The sequence below is a fragment of the Arachis hypogaea genome, chromosome 3 (assembly GCF_003086295.3).
Source record: "Arachis hypogaea cultivar Tifrunner chromosome 3, arahy.Tifrunner.gnm2.J5K5, whole genome shotgun sequence".
In the NCBI taxonomy this organism is placed as follows: domain Eukaryota; kingdom Viridiplantae; phylum Streptophyta; class Magnoliopsida; order Fabales; family Fabaceae; genus Arachis; species Arachis hypogaea.
Genome location: NC_092038.1, coordinates 118,131,604 through 118,139,701, shown reverse-complemented (window position 1 = coordinate 118,139,701; position 8,098 = coordinate 118,131,604).

Genomic DNA, 8,098 nt, shown 5'->3' with positions numbered 1-8,098 from the left:
GTGATACAGCCAAGCCAGCACCGCTGACCCCCACGATAACTGACCATATGTCTTAAGGTCCTCCAGCAGTGGGAGCCACCTAATGTGCACCTGAGAGTCAGAGGCATCTGGGAACAGCATACCGCCTATCAGTTGCATAATGTATCCTCTTGTGTACCTCATCAGGCACTCCTAATAACAGGGTTTCTACTTCAATACTAGACTATAGCTCAGTTAGAAGCTAATGTTGCTGAATTCCTTTCACGGCAGAAGTTCCCAAATACGAACTATTAGCTTCTTCAAGCTTCACTAATGCACACCTGCCAGTGCTATAGTTCGTATCCCTAGATTAAGAGCTTTCTTATCATGCAGCTCCTAATTGGTATTCAATTGAAGCTAAAATCCTATTTTCTATACTTAGCTTAGTTATTCGCGATCCCATTTTCTTCGATCCTATCTCTAATAGAGTCAAAAAAATAGGGATTTGGAAGAGAATCTCTTTGTCTTTGTTTCCACGAGCGGAAAGGTAAGCAAAAAAGAATAAAGGAGACCAAACTTCCCAGGCCTAGCTTTAGACTTATAAGTTCGAGACTCGCAACTAAATATAAACTCAGGAACTAACCCTCTCCCTAACTTCGTATCTACGGCCCAGTCTTTGATTGGAGGGATTTCCGCTTCTTCCAGAGTTGAAACCCTCTCTACTTACCAGACTCTATTCCTTTTTCACTTCAAGAATTAGGGAAGTACTTTTTCTACGATTCGCTTGCCGGGTAAAACTCCTCTCTGCTCGGGTCATTCCATTGATATACTCATCGGGCTCGTCGTTAGGGCTGACAAGGAGAGGAATCATTCCCATCGAATCTCTTCTTCCAGATCTTATTTGTAGTCCAACTTGGTATATGTAAGAAGTCATGCTCAGTTGGGGGAATAGTGTGACTTGGCTGGCGTCTTGCTCCAACTCTCCACAAACTGTGTTCTGGAACCACGCGAGCTTCATCGTCCACTTCGTCTGTGACTGTCGGTCATCTGGGCCAGGAACAACACCAAGTAGCTGCTCACAGAACTCCTCAATGGTGCGTCCCTGATGTTGCTGCTCCCACCCACCAATGCATCCACTTACAGGATCATCGTCTATTCTGAGCCCCGGCTGATAGGCTACATCCTGTAGCGTGATAGTCATCTCCCCACAAGGTAGATGAAACGTGTGGGATTCAGGTCGCCACCTCTCAATAAAAGTCGAGTCAAGCGGTCAATCGTGCTCGAACTCGACCATATAGGCCACATACTCAAACCCAGCTCGTCTGAGATATGGCCTAATTTGCTCTGGCGGCCGTGCCATCAAATTTCGCCTGGTGCGCAAAATCCGAGGCACCTACCAAACAGAAATAAAAACCACACAAATTCAGTCGGTAAACACATAAAATCAAAAATTTCACTGCTAATTAAATTTACTAAATTAAAAATTACTTAAAAAACCGTACCACTTTATCAAGCCTGCCAGCAATGTGCTCAGTGTGATCCAGTCTATACATGTCATCCTCGTAACCCAACAGCTGCTGCTCCATCTATATACAATCTAGTAAAATGAAAACACGCACACTAAACTCAACTACCTAATTAATTAGTAAATAAATACCTGAACTCTAAATTTATCGCAACAAATTTCTTTCGATTCCATCTAAACCTAATTAATTATTCCACTTTCTGAGTCACAACTTAAACTAACGGCTCATACTAAACATTAATGAGAGCAAAGTAACTAACATGATATAGTCCATAAACAACAGCTATACTTAAAAATAATATCATAAAAAAAATTTAACTGACATAAAAAATAGTTAACAGTAAATTTAACCAACATACAATCACTAAGTTTGTTATTTTAACTAATGTATAATCTATAACTAATTATTTTAACTAACATGTTAACGGTTACTCTGACTAAGTTAAATAAAACTAACTCTAACTAAGCTAAAAAATTAACTCTAACTAAGTTATTATTCACTGACCTGAAAATGAGAAAGTTTCCTACAATAAACTTTATGTGCATCGAAAACACAAGATAAAAGAGGAAGAGAGTAATTTTGGAAGAGAGGGAAGAAAAAGAATTGGACAAATAGCAGTGGTCCGACTGAGGTTTTATACTATGCTAAACTCAACAAAGAGTTCGTTGGGGGTACGACGAACTCTATATAAATTATAAAGTTCGCCAGGGGTACGACGAACTCCCCCTAATTACAAAAAAAAATCGTATTCTGGAATATAAAGTTGGAATTTCGGATTTGAAAAAATATTTATTTTTTTATTTTATTTTTTCATCCTAAGTGATTCTTGAGGTGGAGAATTGGATGTGAAATATAAATTTAACATAAAATTGAATAAATAAAAATATGTTATTGGTAATTTAGTTATGTTGACATGATTGAAAAGATTTATAAACATTTTTTTTATATTCAATAAATTAATATCCATTTTATTTATATTAAAAATATTTTTTAAAATTAACTATATGTTATCAAAAAATGATATTATTATATATTTTTTAAGAATTGAAAGTACATTATTTAAAAAAATTTAAAATTTTAAAAAATTAAAATAAATTATTAACGTTTTAAAAACACTTTTTTATTAATTTAATATATTGTGTAGCACTAGCCACTAGGTGTTGCCACAAAACTAAACATATTACATTACATGACCGATGTAAAGCATTTATAACAAGCCCATTTACATATACTAGACAAAATTTTGTCTCAACAGCCCAATACGATGTCGACTTCGCTAACGCTTCCAAGTTCCAACACCACTTTCCCATAATGCACTGTGAAGTTGCATTCTAAATTTCTAATTGACCAGGACACAAAGATTACGTTAAAAATTCAAATTTCACGCAGACGGATCACTCGGTTGTTTGTTCATGTTTTAGCTCTATTAGTCCAAAACAGATCAATTCCACTGAATCATGATTTTTAACTTTTTCTAAATTAAATCTACATAGTCTGGACGATTGGACAAAAAATATTTTAACTTCGTACGATGGTATATGTGAACATTTACGGGTGGTAATAAGGTGAATAGGGGTGAATTTTTGTTTTATCCGTCCGACAACAATTTGCATAGAATCCGTTCCGCTCTTATATACAGATATTAAAAAATTGAACCATAACCCATTTTTGTGAGATATTTATAGAATTGGGTATCCGTCCCTATAATTATCAAAATATAATAAATAAAATAAAATTTTAAAATTTATATAACTATCATCACATAAATAACATTAATTAAAATAAAAACTTAAAAATAAATATAATATTATTAATATTTTACTAATTATTTTACGTATATTATATATATACTAAGATAAGTATAACTCAAATCCGTTTTGTTCTCTTTGGTAGCGTTTGTTTTGAGATACTGAGACAGAGACTGAGAGACTGAGACTTAGTATTGTGTTTGTTAGTTCACAAACTGGTACTAAAATTTATGTTTCTGTCTTTAAAATTTCAGTATTTCAGTACCTCCAAAAAGTAGGGACACAGGGAATTGAAATTTTGAGATGGAGACTGAAACTTTAATAACATTTTATACCTAAAATACTTTTATTTCAATTAATTAATTTCAATTTTACCTTTTGTACAAATTAAATTAGAGTTTTATTCTTATTTCAATTTCTGTCTCCCATTTTGTACCAAACAGAATACTGAAATTTATTTCAATCCCTATCTCTTAATCTCTGTCTCTCAATCTCAATCTTTTCATCTCTTTCTCTCCACCAAACACTACTTTTCTGTCCAAAACTCTACACGTTAAAATCCCGCTCTACATCGAAATGAGTGATTATCTACTTCAAACAAATAAAGAAAGGTAGATATTCATAAATAATTCAAAATATTGTTATCATTCCCATAAATATCTTTCTAAAAAATTAAGTGTTATAGAATTTTTGTTCTTTATTTTAGGTATACAAATTCAAAATATATATACTCTTGAATGTATATTATCTAATACAACAATTAACTTAAAATAGTCGGTCATATTTTATTGGATAATAATACAACTAAACAACAGAAAGAGCATTTGCTTAGAGAATCAAAACTATCAACATCTGTTTTTTATTTTTTGACTAAATAAATGTCGATAAATTTGACCATAAAAAAATTTAAATTTGAATTATATCTATAAAAGATAATCTTTATTAAAAATATCTAATTGGTTGTCAATTGTTCATTGATCTCATTAGTGACCTCTTCTACTTGTAACATTAAACTTAATTAAATAATTAAAAAATTGTAAACTAGAACCGTTCGTCTCCCTTTTGCCCTTTTCTCTTTTTCTTAATTTTTCCATTCATCAACACTTATTATCATAACTACCCACTCTTTTCTTTCATCTTCAATCCCTACTTTTTTTTTCACCTTCATCAACTTGTATGTAAAATTTTAATTTTTTAAACGGTGCTATTTCTAGTTTATTTTTGTTGGGTTTCAATTTTTAAATTAAAGTGAGATACTATATAGTGTATTTTAATAAATATTATATTATTTAAAAATTAATTAAATAATATATAAATTAATGTTAAATTTAAATTATTTTATATTAACAATATTTTGCAGAATATTTAATTTGTATATAATTTTATATAATTATTCAATTAAAATGTAATATAAATTAAAATATAGTTTATTATTTTAAAAATTTGAATTCATTTTTTTTAAAAGAAAGCATATGTCTTTTATATTAGAGTTGTACAAAATTATATCCTCATTTGTTGCTACTATTTTTATATTTGTTTTAGTTGTCATATTTTGGTTTGATTTGGTAAAATTTTTCGAAGATATGCGTGTACTTTTCAAAAGCATAAACATCTCATTTTACGTTTGATAAATAAAAAAGATGCGCTTATGCTTGAAACTTTTAAAAGTTAGGAGTGCTTTTAAAAGTACATAAAGGAGAGCTTTTTAAAGTTGGTTTGTATTTATCAAAATTAAAAAGTCTAATATAATCTCATACATTAATTAATATATAAATTTTAAAAGCTATTATAGTATTTTTAAATTTTAAATTTAAAAGCTATTTTAAAAGTCCCTAATGTCTATTATAGTATTTTTAAATTTTAAAAGCTATTTTACCAAACACACTTTTTGTTGCTTGTGCGTATTAAAAGCCATTTTTTATTTATTTTACCAAATATAGATGTTACAACTTTTAAAAAGTAAAAGATGTACCAAATGGTGTTCTTTGAATTAACTTGGGTTGGTCGAGTGGTCAGCTCACTCGTCTGCTTAAACAAGTATCGGGGGTTTGAATCATTACAAAAAAAATGCTGAATACCGTCGGATTTACCATTGGATTTGTCAAATAAATCTGCCAGTAATCAATTTAACGGCGGATTTACCATCGTCCTGGAGTTGACGGTATAAACATCGCCGGAAACTGATTAATGATGGATTTTTTTCTTCTGACGCTAATTACCAGTGGATTTTCCGTCGGTATTTTCAATGGATTTGTCGAGATTGAGTTGATGATTATCGTTGGATTAATCCGATGGTAACTTTGGCGCCATTTCACTGTTTAGGCACCAAATTACCGTCATATAAATTCGATGGTAAATCCTACGGTAATATTTTTTTTGGGCACAGTTAGGCCACAATTAGTAGTCAAATTAAAATTCTTGTTAATACAATTGTTAGCAAAAATCTAAAATTAGTAGAAATTAACAAATTATTTTATTAAAAATAAATAGTCTGAATATAATAAAATATCACAGAAGTAGAGTACAATGAAGTAGACAAACAAAAAAATAAAATCCTAATCTCTACAAATTTCGGTAATCGTCGTCATCGTCGTGGTTCCCTACTAAGGAAGCGGAGTAGGTGCTGACGTTGGTGCCCCACCAGCAGCGTTACCGCTGGCTCGAGCATGCATCTGTTGGTTGTACGCCTCCATCTGCTCTCGGCTCTCGCAACCGATCGAGCTGCTTCAGCTTCTCCATCAAGTCTGAGCTAATGGCAACAGCTCCTCCCACGCGTGCAAGAAGGTCGGTGTACCGCTCAGACTGCTCCGCTTGCTGGTGAAGCTCTTGTGTTAGCTTCTGCACCTCCTCCCTCAAGTCGACAACTTCATGGGGATCGGCAGAGTTGGTGGTAGAGCCAAAGGCAGAGGAAGCTACCAATGCAGAAGAGCGGAGGCTACTGGCGAAGAACGACCCCAACCCGAAGCAGCGATTCTTGTGGGGTTCAAAGGCGGTCTCGCATCAAACCCTATCAGGATCAAGCATTGAGGTCTCAGAGCCGGTTTTGTCATTCCCACTAGGCAGTTGAGATTGCTGGGTCGCGACCTCCAACCTCTGCGTGCAATCCTCTTGTGTCACACATGTTATGATTAGGATAACATTTAATTGACTTTAAACCAAATAAATTTGAAACTTATGATTAATTTAAACTCACATAATGGGTCGCAGAGTGCTTGTCAGCAAATTTCTCCTTATTGGCCTTCAAAGTATGGGTATACTTGAAAGTATCCGCAAGTGTCACCTCATGGTCTAACGACTTAGTAATTAATGTATCAACCAATAAAATAAATGAACAAATTAACCAACTAATTCAAGTAATTACTAAAAAATTAAACAATGACAAAATTCTTACCAGTCTGCTCTTTGTCTTCATGAAGGCCGTTGACCCACCTGTATACTTCGATGACCTAGGTGAAGTCCTGTTAGCGACATTCGTCAGACGGCGATGCTTGAATCCATCATCATTGTTAAAATAGGCCTCCAGTTCTTTCTTGATGGCTGGACAAATCTATAACATTAGGTGGTCGCTCATCATTTGCTGAAGTTGTTTAGCTATTCGGTGGTCGTAGATCTTCCTGATCATGAGATTATATTCTACATCCCATATGAATTTTAAGTGCACAAAGTGATTCAGCAACATTTGTTTTTTTCCAAAGTTAGGAGTGAGACTCGAACCCGTGACCTCTAGGTGAGTATGGGGAGACTATGCCATTTGAGTTATAACTCGTTGGCGATTCAACAACATTAGTTAGTCAGAATTAAATACAGTTAATTAATTCAATATTATTGGGTTCTTACCGCCCACTTCTGAAATCATCGATCTCTGGTCTCAACTGGGATCTACGTGTAGGTCGGCCACTGGTGGTCGGACATCGACTTAATGACCTCAGAGATCTCTTATGTGCAAGTATTATTGTTTGGTGCAAATCTATCAGGAAAAAACCTAACATTAACAGATACATAGAAACTTAAGATTAACAAATTTAACCTTAAAAGATTGTATGTACTCACGCCTGCATGTCATCGGGCCAAATTCTCAGCCGAATGACGGGCAGTGGTGGAGGGGCATCCTGCTGGGGGCACTGGAGGAATCACCTACCACAGGCTTTATCGCTAGATTCGCATGGACATAGCAGCAGGAGACACGTAGTTCAGGTTTAAGACTATGATGAACTGCTGGTCCGCTGGACCCGCCTGTGATGTCATAGGGGTTAACAGGGTAGTCGGGATAGAGGGCAAGGACTAAACAATCTCGAAAGATTCGGTGGAAACTCTCCCTCTACTACGACCACGAGGCCCACTAGGTCTATCTTTACTACCTATCGTCATGTCTGGAAAAAGAATTTATTATTAACACTAATCAACTTACAATTAAATTCATCAACTCTAAACATATTAATACACTCAATACAGTAAACATATTAATAACATAACAAACACCAATAAATAATAACATAAAAAAATTCAAGAAATAAAAATTAATTATAACAAAGATGAGAAAATGTATGAATAACAAATAATTATTTAAATTATAAGTTAGGAAGTCAAAGTTAAGTATGAATAGTATTTAAGATTATATTGCAATGTTACAATCATACGAAGAAACTCAAGAAAGAAAATTGTACATAGACATAACTTAAAACACTTAAAATAATAATTTTAAGAAGGAACCAATTTATGTTACAATTAACACAAATATCTATCAACCTTAAACATAATTCTAAGACTTTCGAAAATATAATTTTAATTTTTCAATTTTACTCAAAATCTTACTAAAATTTTAATAGAGTCTCCTCTAAAATTCAGATTTTTCCACCCTTCAAGAAT